Here is a 17,898-nt window from a genome sequence, read left to right as displayed (position 1 = left end):
AAAATATGAATATAAAAAGCCTGATTTTAATGTATTCTTAGACTCTATTTTTCAAGTCAATTAAGAAAGAAAGTAAATGAGAAAGCTTTGGATAAACAGTAAAAGCTATACTTTTTGGTCAGAGAGAATATAGCTGGAAATATAAATAACAGTGACAACAGTGATCTGAATAAACAATTGATTTAAACACATTTCTTTGTCATTTACTCCCTGTAATCCCATTCATCCTCTCTCCCTCACCCTGGCCATTGTTTTCTCTCTCCCAGTGAATACTTTCACTATTAAACTTAAGTCTATAAAAGTACTCTGTTGTGAGTTTAAGTGCTGTTGAAGTGTAATATATTATAGCTTCTCAGGTGGCTTGGTAAAGAATCCACCTGCCAAGCAGAAGATGCAAGTTCGATCTCTGTATCGGGAAGATCCCCTGGAGAAGGGAATGGCTACCCACTCTATTATTCATGACTGTGAAACCCCATAGACAGAGGAGCCAGGTGGATTACAGTCCACAGGGTCACCAAAAGGACTTAGCAACTAAACGATAACACAAAACAGTTCTATTTTTTTTCCTTCTTACTATTTATTTGTTGGAAAGAAAAACTGTATCATTTGTCCTGGAGTACTTTCTACCTTCTGATTTTGCTGATGACATCCTCATGTTTTTTTAACATCTGCCTCTAAATTGGTAGTTAGATTATAAAACCTAGAAACTTGCTCATGTTCAAGATTGAGATAGTTTGGCAAGAACGCTTCAGAAAATGGTGTTTGCCTTCCTCTTACATCACATCAGGAGGTAATAACGACTCCTTTTTAACTTTTTATAGTAACATTAACTCAAGATCACCCTGATCCATCCGTTAGAACTTAAGAATCTTAGGTACCTCAGTGACCAGGGTCCTCAGCAGGAATTTTCAATTGTGGTTGTGAGTATAATCATGGGGATAGCTTTTAAAATCCTGGCATATTGCCCTTAACACTGGCCAAATTAAACTAAATTTGGAATCCCCAGCTGGTCATAAGAGGGAGCCACAGTTGGGAAACTAGTGTCTACCTCTGTTTCTGCACAGCAGCACCACTGACGCTTTGGTCCGGGTAATTCTCTGCTGAGGGGCTATCCCGTGCGCTGGAGTAGGGTATCTGACACACCCCGGCCTCTATCAACTACACGCAAACACGAGCCATCCAAGTCACGACCCACAACTTGAGTCACGACTTGCATGTGATCACCCAAGTTGTGACAACCTAAAATGCTTCCAGATAAGATGACATGTCTTCTGGGGACAAGATGACTCGTAATGTCAAAAGACTGTTAGACATCAGTAGTTCTCAATCTTTAGTGAATACTGGAATCCTCTTTCAAGTTTTTTAAAACACAGATTGCTGGAGGGAAGCAATCTAAATGTCCATCAAAAGATGAATGATAAGGAACTTGTGGTACATATATACAAAGGAATATTACTAAGTCATATAAAGGAACAAAATTGAGTCATTCTTTAGTGATGTAGAGGGACCTAGAGTCTGTCACACAGAGTGAAGTGAGTCAGAAAAACAAATATGTATATTAAGGCAGGTATATGGGACTCTAGAAAAATGTTACCGATAAATCAATTTGCAGGGCAGGAATTTGACACCGACATAGAAAACAGACATGTGGACACATGGGGAAGAGGAGGGTGGGGCAAAATGAGAGAATTAGCACTGACATATATACACTTGGGCTTCCCTGGTGGCTCAGACAGTAGAGCATTCATTCACCTGCAATGCAGGAGAAGTGGGTTTGATCCCTGGGTTGGGAAGATCCCTGGAGAAGGGAAGGGCAACACATTCCAGTATTCTTGCAGGGAGAATTCCATGGACAGAGGAGGCTGCTAGGCTACAATCCACAGGGTTCCAAAGAATTGGACATGGCTGAGCAACTAACACTTTCGCTTTTTTATCTACACTATGGTGTAAAATAGATGTGGGAAGTGGGAGCTACTGTATGGCACAGAAAGCTCAGCTTGGTGCTCTGTAATGACCTAGAAGGGTGGGATGGGGGTAGGTGGGTGGGATGCTTAAGAGGGAAGGGATTCTGTGTATACAGATTGCTGATTCACTTCACTGTAGCAAAGAAACTAACACAACAGTGTAAAGCAATTATAATGTAATAAAAATATAAAAATATACAGACTCCTGGGCCCCCAGAGTTTCCAGTTTAATAAGATCATTAATTTGTATTTTTAACAAGTTCCCAGGCAATGTTGGTACAGCCAGCCCACACTCTGAGAATCACTGGACTAAACCCATTATTTCATTAGGATAGTGATTCTTAGTATTGGTTGTGTGTTATAATCACATGGAAAGCTTTAAAAACTCCAATTCTCAGATCATTAAATTAGAATCTCTGGGTATGTACTTGAAAGGTAATGAATGACAAAATATAGATATATGTTCACATGCATTTGTGTACAATATATATTGTACATAGTGATAGATACACACATAGATTTTTTTTTAATTTGTTTCTAATTGAAGGATAATAGCTTTACAATATTATGTTTGTTTCTCCCAGACTTTTAATAAAGATCTCATACTTGGCCATAAGAAAATTTTATAAGATTTAAGTGTAGCTATTTACTCACATATTTTCTGATCATAACAAATAAAATTTGGGAATAAATACTAAAATGATGAAGAAAAGAACAATTCAGGAAAATAAGAAACTCTCCTAAATTACTTATAGGTCAAAGAGGAAATAGAAATTATACCCTAACTAGAATATAATTAATAAAAGAAAACTTAATAACACATTTATGATGCAAGGGTAAACTTTTAGAGATTGTAGCCTACAATCCTTAATTATTGAAGAAATAATGAAATCCAACAAACCAAAGAATTGTCTGAAGAGATTAGAGAATGCAAAAGCATGTGTGCCCCTTTCTGTTCATTAACTCTATTGAACTAATGAACCAAAACAATGTTACAGATAAAGAGAAAAAAGAAAGTGTTAAAACTACTGGACAATGATATTATTTGTAACAAAATTTTTAAAGAGTCTTCTACTTCATAAATCAGAAGTCACTGAAATTTCACTGAATAGGAATTTTTAAAATATGCACACCTGTTAACCAACAATATGTGCCTTGTTCAACAACATTTTAAAAAATTCCAGGATTCAGGCTGTAAATTATGGCCTACATAAAACATTATCCTCCAATATAACAAACTTCATTAATGAACTCATATTTCAGGCTGATCACATAAAACTGCCCAAAGAAGTCCTTTAAAGTTATTCTTTTAATAAGGACAAATTATTCCTGTCATCAATTCCACTTCTCATAAGTGTTATAATGTTGTTCACTGAATGAAAGCAGTGAACTATTTTTGTATTTTCAGCTACAGAATACTCTTTAAGCCTTATCTCAGATGTCAAACCACTTATTTCTCAGCAAAAAGCAGGCACTTTGACAGTCGGGATAGCTCAACTTCAGAGTCTGAGCCCCAGAAAAATCTAGCATTAGCATACAGATAAAAGCATAAGTCCTTACAAAGACTTCACAGCCTGACAGTTTGGCATTTATCAGAATGTATTTATACCAAAATTTTACAGGATACACAATTCCAATTAGTGGGCTTCAGCACAGAATCATAAAACACATTGTTAATAAAAGAGTCAAGGCTGAAAAGAGACCGCTCCCTTCTGCAGAGAAACTAGAAGCACCCAGAATAATTTGATCAAATAGTTTTATCAAATATTTGTGTACTTGGTGACCCACACAAGTTGACACACAAAATTAAACACCATAATAACTAATTCAGAGAAAATTCAATTTATCTATCTATATTTCTCAATCTATAATTAATATCCACATTGCAAGGGATTCCTATTCTCCTCTTCAAGATAATGATAGATAAATTCACAGTGTTTCACAACAGGTCTACGTGCAGGTCTATGTTCCAATAAAACTTTATTTAGAAAAACAAGTAGTGGGCCAGATTTAAGCCACAAGTTAAGAGTTTGCTGACTCCAATCCAAAAGATCATACCCATATTATTGTTAATTTTAATCTCAGAGAGAGACAACTATATGAAATTCAAGGTCTAAAGTTTTCATAATTGTTTTAGTCAGGGTTCTTCAGAGAAATAGAATTATTCATATATATATATATGCCCATATGTACATACGTATGCATATATGTATGTGCGTATAAATATATGCACCTATGCTGCTGCTGCTAAGTCACTTCCATCGTGTCCAACTCTGTGCGACCCCATAGACGGCAGCCCACCAGGCTCCCCCGTCCCTGGGATTCTCCAGGCAAGAACACTGGAGTGGGTTGCCATTTCCTTCTCCAATGCATGAAAGTGAAAAGTGAAAGTGAAGTTGCTCAGTCGTGTCTGACTCTTAGTGACCCCATGGACCGCAGCCCACCAGGCTCCTCCGTCCATGGGATTTTCCAGGCAAGAGTACTGGAGTGGGGTGCCATTGCCTTCTCCAATATGCACCTATATATACATATAATTTTATATAAAGAGTTTACTATAAGGAGACTGTTCATGTAATTATGGAGGCTGACAAGTTTTAAGATAAGCATGCTGGAGACCGAGAGAGCTGATGATTTAAGTTCCAGTCCATGTCTGAGAACCAGCAAAGCCAATGGCGTAGTCCTAGTCCAAAGATCACAGGTTCAGATTTCAGGTCAGTTCAAAGGGAGGATAATATTGATGTCTCAGCTCAAAGACAGTAAGCAGAAAGAGTTCCCTCTGATTAATGAAGAGTCAGCCTTTCTGTTCTATTCAGGTCTTTGCCTGATTAGATTAGGACTACCCACATAAGGGAAGGCAGTTTTACTCTTCTGAAAATTTTAATGTTAAACTCATCTAAAAACGCCCACATGAAACACCCAGAATAATTTGATCAAATAGTTTGATCAAATATTTAGGTACTTGGTGACCCACTCAAGTTGACACATAAAATTCAGTTCAGTTCAGTCACTCAGTCATGTCTGACTCTTTTCAACACCATGGACTGCAGCACGGCAGGCCTCCGTGTCCATCACCAACTCCCAGAGTTTACCCAAACTCATGTCCATTGAGTCGGAGATGCCATCCAACCATCCCATCCTCTGTCATCCCCTTTTCCTCCTGACTTCAATCCTTCCCAGCATCAGGGTCTTTTCAAATGAGTCAGCTCTTCACATCAGGTGGCCAAAGTATTGGAGTTTCAGGTTCAACATCAGTCCTTCCAATGAACATTCAGGAATGATTTCCTTTAAGATGGACTAGTTGGATCTTCTTGCAGTCCAAGGGACTCTCAAGAGTCTTCTCCAACACCACAGTTCAAAAGCACCAATTCTTTGGTACTCAGCTTTCTTTATAGACCAACTCTCACATCCATACATGACCACTGGAAAAACAATAGCCTTGACTAGATGGACCTTTGTTGACAATGTCTTTGCTTTTTAATATGCTGTCTAGGTTGGTCATAACTTTTCTTCCAAGGAATAAGTGTCTTTTAATTTCATGGCTACAGTCACCATCTGCAGTGATTTTGGAGCCCTCGAAAATAAAGTCTGCCATTGTTTCCACTGTTTCTCCATCTATTTGCCATGAAGTGATGGGACTGGATTCCATGATCTTTGTTTTCTGAATGTCGAGCTTTAAGCCAACCTTTTCACTCTCCTCTTTCACTTTCATTAAGAGGCTCTTTAGTTCTTCTTCACTTTCTGCCGTAAGAGTGGTGTCTTCTGCATATCTGAGGTGATTGATATTTCTCCCAGCATTCTTGATTCCAGCTTGTTCTTCACCCAGCTCAGCATTTCCCATGATGTACTCTGCATATAAGTTAAATAAGCACGGTGACAATATACAGCCTTGACATAATCCTTTTCCTATTTGGAACCCGTCTGTAATTCCATGTCCAGTTCTAACTGTTGCTTTCTGACCTGCATACAGATTTCTCAAGAGGTAGGTCAGGTGGTGTCATATTCCCATCTCTTTCAGAATTTTCCACATAAAATTAAACATCACAATAACTGAAAGAAAATCCAATGTATCTATCTATATTTCTAAATATGGAATTAATATCCACATTGCAAGGTATTCCTTCTTTCCTCTCCATGATAATGATGGATAAATTCACAGTGTTTCAGAGCACTTGAATTATCCCCCTAAAAATCTCTGCTTGATCAGTAAAGCATGAGCAACAGTACTATCTTCTGCCTGAATTACAAAAACAGCAGTTAGGTTGTTTCCAATGTACCTTTGTGTCTTCAACACAGGGAAGCCCTACATTTAGTATATTATTTTAACACTGAACAGCTTATAGTCAATTATTACTGCAATACCACAGACATCACCTTTTTTCTTCCAACTGAACTTCTTTTTTCTTAACATTTACCATATGACCTTAAAGCATAGGGATAAGAAATGTTGCTATTAGAATTCTATTTTTGAACACATTTTGGTTTCATTTTTGTCTTAATAGAGGCTGGAGTGTGTAACAAATCCTCAACAACAAAAGAAGAACAAAAAAATAAATAAAAGGGAATTTACTCAGTCACAATCAATTTTGATAATGAATCAGTTACACAAATTAAAAATAGAGAAGATCAGTTTACTGACCTCTGAAGATTGCATTGCCATTTCAAATGTTTATGATATGTTTATGTAGAATTTAGTAGGGACAAAAAAAGTAATTATCATTGTATTTTAGTTACCACAATGCAGGACAGTAAGAACAAATAGCAGAATTCTTCATTTTTCCAAACTTAATGTTCAATAAATGAATGAAAGACCACAGAATTAATTTCTTTTAAAAAATGATTTTTTTAATGCTAACAAAATAGATTTTAAAAGACACAATTGGTATCCACAGGAACTACGACTATGTTTTATCTCAAAAGAAATGTACTGCTTTAATATAAGTATGTAGCAAAAATGATTGCTTTTCTCTCTTTTAACACACAAGTTTATAAATTTAAAATATCATTGAATATTCATACAATCCATCACAGCCACAGGCTAAAGAATAAAAAACAATACAGTTACATGAACAAATGCAAAAGGAATTTGAGAGAATCCAACATCCATTCACAATGAAACCTCTGTCAACTAGGAATAAAAGGGAACTTGCTCAACTTGATAGACAGTACATACAATTAACATCTTACTTAATGGTAAGAAAGATATGGGAATACCAGACCACCTGACCTGCCTCTTGAGAAACCTATATGCAGGTCAGGAAGCAACAGTTAGAACTGGACATGGAACAACAGACTGCTTCCAAATAGGAAAAGGAGTATGTCAAGGCTGTATATTGTCAGCCTGCTTATTTAACTTCTATGCAGAGTACATCATGAGAAATGCTGGGCTGGAAGAAGCACAAGCTGGAATCAAGATTTCTGGGAGAAATATCAATCACCTCAGATATGCAGATGACACCACCCTTATGGCAGAAAGTGAAGAGGAACTAAGAAGCCTCTTGATGAAAGTGAAAGAGGAGAGTGAAAAAGTTGGCTTAAAGCTCAACATTCAGAAAACGAAGATCATGGCATCTGGTGCTATCACATCATGGCACATAGATGGGGAAACAATGGAAACAGTGTCATACTTTGCTTTAGGGGGCTCCAAAATCCCTGCAGAAGGTGACTGCAGCCATGAAATTAAAAGACGCTTACTCCTTAGAAGGAAAGTTATGACCAACCTAGATAGCATATTCAAAAAGAGATATTACTTTTTCAACAAAGGTTCGTCTAGTCAAGGCTATGGTTTTTCCTGTGGTCATGTATGGATGTGAGAGTTGGACTGTGAAGAAAGCTGAGCGCTGAAGAATTGAAGCTTTTGAACTGTGGTGTTGGAGAAGACTCTTGAGAGTCCCTTGGAATGCAAGGAGATCCAACCAGTCCGTCCTAAGGGAGATCAGTCCTGGGTGTTCAATGGAAGGACTGATGCTAAAGCTGAAACTCGAGTACTTTGGCCACCTCATGCGAAGAGCTGACTCATTGGAAAAGACCCTGATGCTGGGAGAGATTGGGGGCAGGTGGAGAAGGGGATGGCAGAGGATGAGATGGCTGGATGGCATCACCGACTTGATGGACGTGAGTTTGAGTGGACTCCGGGAGTTGGTGATAGACAGGGAGACCTGGTGTGCTGCAATTCATGGGGTTGCAAAGAGTCGGACACAACTGAGCAACTGAACTGAACTGATCTAATGGTAAGAAACTACATTATTTCCCCCTAAGATCAAGAACAAGGCAAGAATTTTCCCCTCTTATCATTCCTTTTCAACACTGTACTAGAAGTTTCAGCTAATGCAATAAGAGAAGAAAAGGAAAGAAAAGTTATGTTTATTGGAAAGGAAAATTTTAAATTGTTTTTGTTATTAGATGACATGATTGTCTACACAGAAAATTCTAGAGAATCAACAACAACAAAAATAAAACTCCTGGAACTAAGCAGCAATTATAGGAAAGCTGAAGGATACAAAATTAAGGCACAAACTGGACTTCTTACACACCAATGATGAACAACAGGAATTTGAAATTAAAACACAAGACATTTATATATCAACCAAAAAGAAAATGTACATTTCTTAGGTATATATCTAACAAAGTATGTACAAGATTTTTTCCTAAATGTTCTATGTTTTACATTTATGCCCATGATCCATTTTAATTAGATTTCATATAACGTGTGAGGTTTGGACTGTGGTTCATTTTGGGTGTGGGCATATGGATATCCATTTGCTTCATCTAAGTGTCTTGAGTCTAGGGAAAATCCCTTCTTCTCTTCTTTTCCTGTTCTCCATTGTGTGTAAGACACTAAACACAATGACTTCTTTGGATTTAGTCTTTAGGGAATAAAAGTCAGGAAGGGTAGTACCTTGTAGAAAACTTAAGCTTTCTGCCAACTCTCAAATCTTCCCTGAGAAGAAAAGTGCTGTGGGACTGCTAGTTGCTTCAGTGGGAAAAAAATAATGGTAAAAGTACCAGGAGAAAACATACTAACATCACAAAAATTGCCTCACAGGCAAAAGTTCTGCATGCTGGCAAGTATACGAATTTCCTCTGAAGAAGCTATAAGATACATCAGATTGTCAAAATACCCACAAACCCCCCCACTATTTTTTTTAATCACTGTCTTTAAGCCTCAGATTCGTGCTATAGGAACAGGGATTCTTCCCTGTAGAGTGATGTGAAGTTCAGATGCTCCCTCTTAGCCAAGGATGTGGGACTCATTGTTCTCAAAATAGTGTTCTATTCACTCAGATTTGTAGGCTGGTTTAGTTATGATGGCATTTCTTCCCCTCCTGGAATTGCAAGTGGATAATAATCTTTTAGGAGTCACCAAAATCATACAAATGAGGGCATCAAACCTTCCTGAGTTAATCAGAGTGGTTCTCAATGCAGGCATCCCACTGCTCTTCTTAAACAACCTACAAGAAAGTGCGTGACTTTTTTCCTCCATTTTTTACTTTCACAAATACAAGATCATCAGCACTTGTGTGCAGACTCCCATATACACAGAACTATATAAAAGGGGTAAAGAATGAATAATACATTTTGATATTTGGCAAAACTAATACAATTTTGTAAAGTTTAAAAATAAAATTAAAAAACAAAAACAAAAAAAGAATGAATAATACAATCCTGGATGAAAACTAAAAAGAAGAGATGAACACACACACCAATAATGATAATAAAAGGCAGTATGTGACACAGGGCACTTATCTGGGGCAGTTAAAGACAAGACAATTCTACTACCAACACATCTTCAACCAAATTAAGTTTCGTGTAGTAATGTACTACCAGACCCTAGATACTGAGGATTCCTCCATGAATCCTTGAAAAACAGGCAAATCACTCACACACAATTTCCACTGAGAGCTGACACTATTTGAATGGCAGTTTCAAAGAAATTATTGGGAAGAAAAGTTTGTTTTATTTACTTATAGGCTAACAAAAGTATCACCTTAAAATCAAGGGCAACAAAGATTCATCCTTGCCTGAGCTTCCTCAGTGGGTAAAATAGTAAGATATGTTTTCCAACCTAAGCCACCCTCTTTTGACCTGAGCCCTGGACATACCTCTAACCTCACCCCGTGTAAGGAATAAGCCCGACCACCTCCCCACAATGAAGCAAACAAGGAAAACTGTTACTTGCTCTTGTTTCCTCCTGCTACTGCAGAGGCCCCAATAAAGCCTTGCCTGAAAAAATTTTTAAAAAGATATATTTTCTACAATCTCCTACAATCTCATTTTTTATAGTCAGCACACACACACACCAAATGCCTAGAACCTACAAGCCCTCAATAAACATTAAAGGAATTGAGTTAAAGTGACTGAAAGACAGACCTACGATTAAAAGATTATTACATATTACCTCAGTAGAATTTCTGCTTGGACCCCATCTACTATGTATGTGCCTATGAGAGTGTTTGGTTGATCTACTCAGCCCCAGGCAGGTGCTAAGGTAAGCTGTCAAGAATCTCTTCATCTAACAGAGAAATCAAGAAGTATATGCCTATACAGCACTGAAAGAAGTATTGCATATTTACTCAAGGCTGAGTTTGTGAGATTGCCATTGAAGTTGTTTCACAAGCAGAAAGGTCATGTTTTGACATAACACATCTATATAAAGTGTAAATGAAGTATTGTGGATTAAAAACAATAACATCCTTACACTCTGATTCCATATTAAAAGGATCATATAAATACAACTGGAGCAGCAAAATAACAAAATACACTCTGCCGCTTTTACTTTTCGGTCTAGACAGAATAAAATACAACCACAAAGTCGTGGAAACAAAAAAGAAGAGGAAGCTTGTCTTTTCTTTTCTTCCTGAAAGATATTGCTTACACCTGGATTAAGTTAAAAAACTAAACGTGAACCAGTGAAAATGATCTTAAATTTTCACTGAGAAAATAATTGGGAGATTTCTCTTTTTTTCTCAATGTTGATGTTTAATCCATTGTCTCTTGCAATTCACTCACTTTCAGTGAAAACACCTCAATTGCTTTTTAATTTTTACTGAAATCGAATGGCTCCAATTTTTATATTTTCAATCCTTTGCCTTCAAAGTCTGTATTTTTAATTATTTTAAAGAATTAAAAAAATTTTTTTTGGGTGCTCTGCAGCCTGTGGGATCTTAGCCCCTGACAAGGGATAGAACCCATGTCCTGCATTCGAAGCTGAAGTCTTAACCTCTGGACTACCAGGGAAATACCAAAGCCTGTGTTTTTGTAAATACTGTCTTCTAGCCCAGTCATTCTCTGAGAGTCTGACTCTAGACCAAGTCAGGCTCCTAAAGGATGACAGGCCAAAGCAAGATCAGGTTGCTCTCTGCAATCAGCAGGGAGGGCAAGTTTGGTTGAAAGACTGAAGTTCTTTCCGTGGAGAAGAGACAAAGAATCGAGAATAGCTCTCCTTCATGTGCTTACTCTTCTAGTAAAACTATTTGACAAACCTATCTTATTTCCAGACCAAGGCTAAAGAGGTATGCACAGGACATGAAGGAGTAGAGAAGAAAGGAAAGTTCTTGTGTGATAACCTGACCATTTTGGAGCAAAACAGAGCAGCTTTGAAAGCTTGCTCCAAGGTAGAGTGACTGAGGGCATACATACCCTGTAGGATATTAGTCATCCAATTGTGTACTCAGATATAAACCATGCATCTTCTGCTAGCCAGAGAGACATTTAATTCATTAGATCACACTCATCTCATGCCTTAATCAATTATTTACCAAGTAAAGCTCATTAGTCATAATATTAAAAGGGGCATGACAGTAAAAATATTCTCATGCATACACACAGCAAGACTTTTGCATGCCGAGTCACTTCTGGAAAGCAAATGTAGCATTTATCTCCAGACGTTGTCAGAAACAATGACTTAACAGTTCTGCATTTGAAAGCAAGAGGACAGAGCAAGTATTACATGCCAACAGTGATGCCTGGTAAGATGGAAATAGGACAACCTCTCTTTCACCCTCTCTCTCTCTCCCTTCAACCCCAAGACATGCACACATCACTGGGTGTACTTGATCTATGCACACATGTATATGTGTGTGCATTTATAGACCAGCATTTTAAGCTTTTACTGTCAAATATCCCCACTAGGATGTAAACTCCTTGAGAAAAGTGACTTGGTATCTTTTAGATACTATTACAACCCCAGCACCCAGAACATGGCAGTCTTTTCACAAATTTTTATGGAGTGAATAAAACTACTTATGAGCTATGTGGTAAAACATGTTTTAACATATCAATAATACTTTGCAAAAAAGAGTTCCCCTAACAATGGTTTGCACATTAGAGATACCAAACAATAATTCTGAATAATATTCTAACTGATCCCTTTTAAAATCTATTCATTTAAAAGTATGACATAATTCAGAGAGTGCATATTTAATCCATTAGTGTGTACACATAAAAGAAATGTGTTCGTTGATATTTTATTATATTCACATAAAAAATGGACAGAAGTAAATAAGGTACAATCCAGAGACAGAATCTAGAATAGAAAATATCCTCATGTAAAAGATTTCATGCTTGAAATAAAAACTGGCAATCAAATTTCAAGCCTCAAGAATGAAATCTTATTTTAAAAGCAATAATTAAAAACTGTGTTGCATCTGACAAATCTCTTGCCAAGCACCCGAACTTGTTCATCTTTAATTTATTCTATCTCACTATTTGAAGAGTTTGAAGAACTAAGAAACTACAGTTCTACAGTTAATCTTCATTGCATTTCTCCCTTTCACCTGAATGCTCCCAACTCTCATTGATGATATTTTTATGACTCTTAACTGTTGTTCAGACAAGTTGGATACTGGTAGTTTTAGAGCCATGTATCTTTCTGAAAAATTCTCAAGAAATTTAAAATAAAACCACAGTAATGCTTTATTTTGCAAACATGTCAATATTCAATCCATAAAAGCAACATGAACAGGAAGCATGGGGAAACAAACAAACAAACTATATATATATATATATATATATAATTTTTTTTTTTTAACTTTGGTAGGCCTCATTCTCCAATTCAATTACACTTAATTGAATGGGACAATATATGCTCTTTGTTCTAGGACTCTGATTAAAACTCCCATGAGAATGCACAGGAAACAACATACATATACAAATTTAAATGTGAATAGGATTTATCCATCAGATACAGAACAGATTTGTGACTGCCAAGGTGGGGAGGGTAACAGATGGAAGGATTGGGAGTTTTGGATTAGAAGAGGCAAACTAATATATATAGAATGGGTAAACAACAAGATCCTAATGAATGGTATAGGGAACTATATTGAAATTCCTGTGATAAATAACAATGGAAAAGAATATGAAAAAGAACATATATATGTAAAACTGAAACATTGTGCTGTATCCCTGAAATTAACACAACAATGTAAATCAACATACTTGAAAAATTGTAAAGATAATAAAAAAGATCAACACATCAGTATTTAGAACTGCAGCACTCATCACTGAATTGCATCTTAAATTGCTACAAGTAAGAGTTGTGTTATGTATATTCAAAAACTGTCAGTGGAACAAGGCATAAGCAGACAGAGAAATCTACTTACTAACAAGGATTTACAACCAAAAATGGTCCTAAATTGCTCAGAACTAACTGTAATTTACAGTGATCTCCTTAATCAATTCAACTACTTCTCATAACAAACCAGGTGTGACATTAGTTATTAAACTTTAATAACAGAATATAATTGTGTATCAGTTCAGTTCAATTGCTCAGTTGTGTACGACTCTTTGTGACCCCATGGACTATAGCATGCCAGGCTTCACAGTCCATCACCAACTCCCGGAGCTTGCTCAAACTCATGTCCATCGAGTTGGTGATGCCATCCAACTATCTCATCTCATCTTCTGCTCCTTCCTGACTTCAATCTTTCCCAGCATCAGAATCTTTTCCAATGAGGCAGTTCTTCACATCAGGTAGCCAAAGTACTAGAGTTTCAACTTCAGCATCAGTCCTTCCAATGAATATTCAGGACTGATTTCCTTTAGGATGGACTGGTTGGATCTCCTTGCAGTCCAAGAGACTCTCAAGAGTCTTCTCCAACACCACAGTTCAAAAGCATCAATTCTTTGGCGCTCAGCTCTCTTTATAGTACAACTCTCATATCCACACATGACTTCTGGAAAAATAGCTTTAACTAGACAGACCTATGTCGGCAAACTAATGTATTTGCTTTTTTGCATGCTGTCTAGATAGGACATAGCTTTTTTCCAAGGAGAAACTGTCTTTTAATTTCATGGCTGCAGTAACCATTTGCAGTGATTTTGGAGCTCAAAAAAATATTTTCTGTCACTGATTCCATTGTTTCCCCATCTAGTTGCCATGAAGTGATGGGACTGGGTGAAAATGATCTTAGTTTCTTGAATGTTGAATTTTAAGCCAGCTTTTCACTCTCCTTTTTCACTTTCATCAAGAGACTCTTTAGTTCTTCTTCACTTTCAGCCATAACAGTGGTGCCATTTGTGTATCTGAGATTATTGATATTTCTCCCGGCAGACTTGATTACAGCTTGTGTTTCATACAAGCCAGCATTTCCCATGATGTAGTCTGCATAGAAGTTAAATAAGCAGGGTGACAATATACAACCTTCTTGTACTCCTTTCCTAACTTGGAACCAGTCCATTGTTCCATGTCCGGTTCTAACTAATGCTGCTTGACCTGCATACAGATTTCTCATAAGGCAGGTAAGGTGGTCTGGTATTCCCATCTCTTGAAGAATTTTCCACAGTTTGTTGTGATACACACAGAGGTTTTGGTGTAGTCAATAAAGCAGATGTTTTTCTGGAACTCTCTTGCTTTTTTGATGATCCAGCGGATGTTGGCAATTTGATCTCTGGTTCCTCTGCCTTTTCTAGATCCAGCATGAGCATCTGGAAGTTCAAGAATCATGTACTGGTGAAGCCTGGCTTGGAGAATTTTGAGCATTACTTTGCTAGGGTGTGAGATGAGTGAGATTGTGCAGTAATTTGAGCACTCTTTGGCATTGCCTTTCTTTGGGATTGGAATGAAAACTGACCTTTTCCAGTCCTGTGGCCACTGCTGAGTTTTCCAAATTTGCTGGCATATTGAGTGCATCACTTTCACAGCATCATCTTTAAGGGTTTGAAGTAGCTCAACTGGAATTCCATCACCTCCACTAGCTTTGTTTGTAGTGATGCTTCCTAACGTCCACTTGACTTCACATTCCAGGATGGCTGGCTCTAGGTGAATGATCACACCATCGTGGTTATCTGGGTCATGATGATCTTTTTTGTATAGTTCTTCTGTGTATTCTTGCCACTTCTTAATATCTTCTGCTTCTGTAAGTCCATACCATTTCTGTCCTTTATTGTGCCCATCTTTGCATGAATTGTTCCCTTGGTATCGCTAATTTTATTGAAGAGATCTCTAGTCTTTCCCATTATATTGTTTTCCTCTATTTCTTTGCATTGATCACTGAGGAAGGTTTTCTTATCTCCCCTTGCTATTCTTTGGAACTCTGCAGTCAAATGGGTATACCTTTCCTTTTCTCTGTTGCCTTTAGTGTCTCTTCTTTCCTCAGCTATTTGTAAGTCCTCCTCAGACAACCATTTTGTCTTTTTTGCATTTTTCTTGGGGATGGTCTTGATCACTGCCTTCTATACAATGTCACGAACTTCCATCCATAGTTCTTCAGTTACTCTGTCCGTCAGATCTAATCCCTTGAATCTACTTGTCACTTCTACTGTATGTTCATAAGGGATTTGATTTAGGTCATACCTGAATGGTCTAGTGGTTTTCCCTACTTTCTTCAATTTAATTCTGAGTTTGGCAATAAGGAGTTCATGATTTGAGCCACAGTCAGTTCCCAGTTTTGTTTTTGCTGACTGTATAAAACTTCTCCATCTTTGGCTGCAAAGAATATAACCAATCTGATTTTGGAATTGACCATCTGGTGATATCCATGTGTAGAGTCTTCTCTTGTGCTGTTGGAAGAGGGTATTTGCTATGACCAGTGAGTTCTCTTGGCAAAACTCTGTTAGCCTTTGCCCTGCTTCATTTTGTACTCCAAGACCAAATTTGCCTGTTACTCCAGGTACCTCTTGACTTCCTCCTTTTTCATTCCAGTCCCCTGTGATGAAAAGGACATCTTTTTTTGGTGTTAGTTCTAGAAGGTCCTGTAAGTCTTCATAGAACCATTCAATTTCAGCTTCTTCAGCATCACTGGTTTCAGGATGGACTTGGACTACTGTGATATTGAATGGTTTGCCTTGGAAACGAAGAGAGATCATTCCGTCATTTTTGAAATTGCACCCAAGTACTGCATTTCAGACTCTTTTGTTGACTATGAGGGCTACTCCATTTCTTCTAAGGGATTCTTGAACACAGTAGTAGATATAATGGTCATGTTAATTAAATTTGCCCATTCCGGTCCATTTTAGTTCAGTGATTCCTAAAATGTTGATGTTTACTCTTGCCATCTCTTGTTTGACCACTTCCCATTTACCTTGATTCATGGACCTAACATTCCAGGTTCCTATGCAATATTGCTCTTCACAGCATCAGACTTTACTTCCATCACCAGTCACATCCACAACTGGGTGTTGTTTTTGTTTTGGCTTTGTCTCTTCATTCTTTCTGGAGTTATTTCTCCACTCTTCTCCAGTAGCATATTGGGCACCTACCAACTTGGGGAGTTCATCTTTCAGTGTCATATCTTTTTGCCTTTTCATACTATGTATACATATAATTGATGGGCTTCCCTGGTGGCTCAGAGGTTAAAGTGTCTGCCTGCAATGTGGGAGACCTGGGTTCGATCCCTGGGTTGGGAAGATCCCATGGAGAAGGAAATGGTAGCCCACTCCAGTATTCTTGCTTGGAAAATCCCATGGGTGGAGGAGCCTGGTGGGCTACAGTCCACAGGGTCGCAAAGAGTCGGACACAACTGAGCAACTTCACTTTCACTTTCACTTTCATACATATAATTTCATACATATAATTGTGTATAGCCTGGCTATAAGAGTTATGAGTTAAAAGAAAGGTCTACATATTTCCCTGGATCTTCTCCAACTCTCATATTGCTGTCCAAAAGTCAGTTTTTACTTCTTTTAAAAAAATGAATCAAAATATATTTTTTAGGTTGTCATTATGTGTTTCTCATAGAGAGTCCTACCAGTTAAAGAAAAGTTGCCTCCCGGCTGTGCTTTCCTGTGCTGCCCCCTCATTCTGTAAGACATTGAAATTGACGTACGGTAAGGATAGAGGGAGAGAAAGACATTTCTAAACAGAGGTGTGAAAGAAACAGTGCTCTGTAAACATAAAATTTAAGGACCACTTTTATTATTATTTGCAAGTAATTGCTCAATTTCGCTGTATAATCAAGATACAGGTAACCCTCCTTCTTAAGCAAGATCCCTCATGATCCTGCTGCCTATTTCTGACTTATTTTCTCCCTCAATTCATGACTTGATATCCATTTTCATTTAATTTTACCCATGTAAACACGCTGTACAAGGGGCAATAGAAATGTGTTCCTACTGACATCACTACCTAAAGAGAGCAATATGTTGATCTGAATGTATGTTGAGATTAATTTGACACAGAAATAATCAACTTTAAATCAAGAATAATACTGCAAGGACATTTAGAATGGATAAACAACAAGGTCCTACTGTATACACCACAGGAAACTATATTGAATATCCTATTATAAAATATAATGGAAAAGAATATAGAAAAGAATATGTATATATGTATACAAAAAGTTATATGTATATAACCGAGTCACATTCTTACAGAAAGATTGGCACAACATGTACATCAACTATACTTAAATAAGAAATTTAAAAAAGAATAATTCCAGCATGAGGGAGTAGTCTTCAATAAGGATGCAATGGAAAATTGGACCCAGAACAACATCAAAAT

The 17,898-nt window shown here is 37.3% G+C and overlaps 1 protein-coding gene across 1 annotated transcript in view; it reads right to left on the bottom strand.

Annotated features, from left to right (window-relative positions):
* Nucleotides 1–17,898, bottom strand: part of RYR2 (ryanodine receptor 2) — a 764,447-nt gene that overhangs the window by 450,784 nt on the left and 295,765 nt on the right. The window lies entirely within an intron of this gene.

This window comes from Bubalus kerabau, chromosome 1, assembly GCF_029407905.1.
Source record: "Bubalus kerabau isolate K-KA32 ecotype Philippines breed swamp buffalo chromosome 1, PCC_UOA_SB_1v2, whole genome shotgun sequence".
NCBI lineage: Eukaryota > Metazoa > Chordata > Mammalia > Artiodactyla > Bovidae > Bubalus > Bubalus kerabau.
Note: the sequence above shows the minus strand (reverse complement) of the source record. Positions and strands in the feature narration are given on the sequence as shown.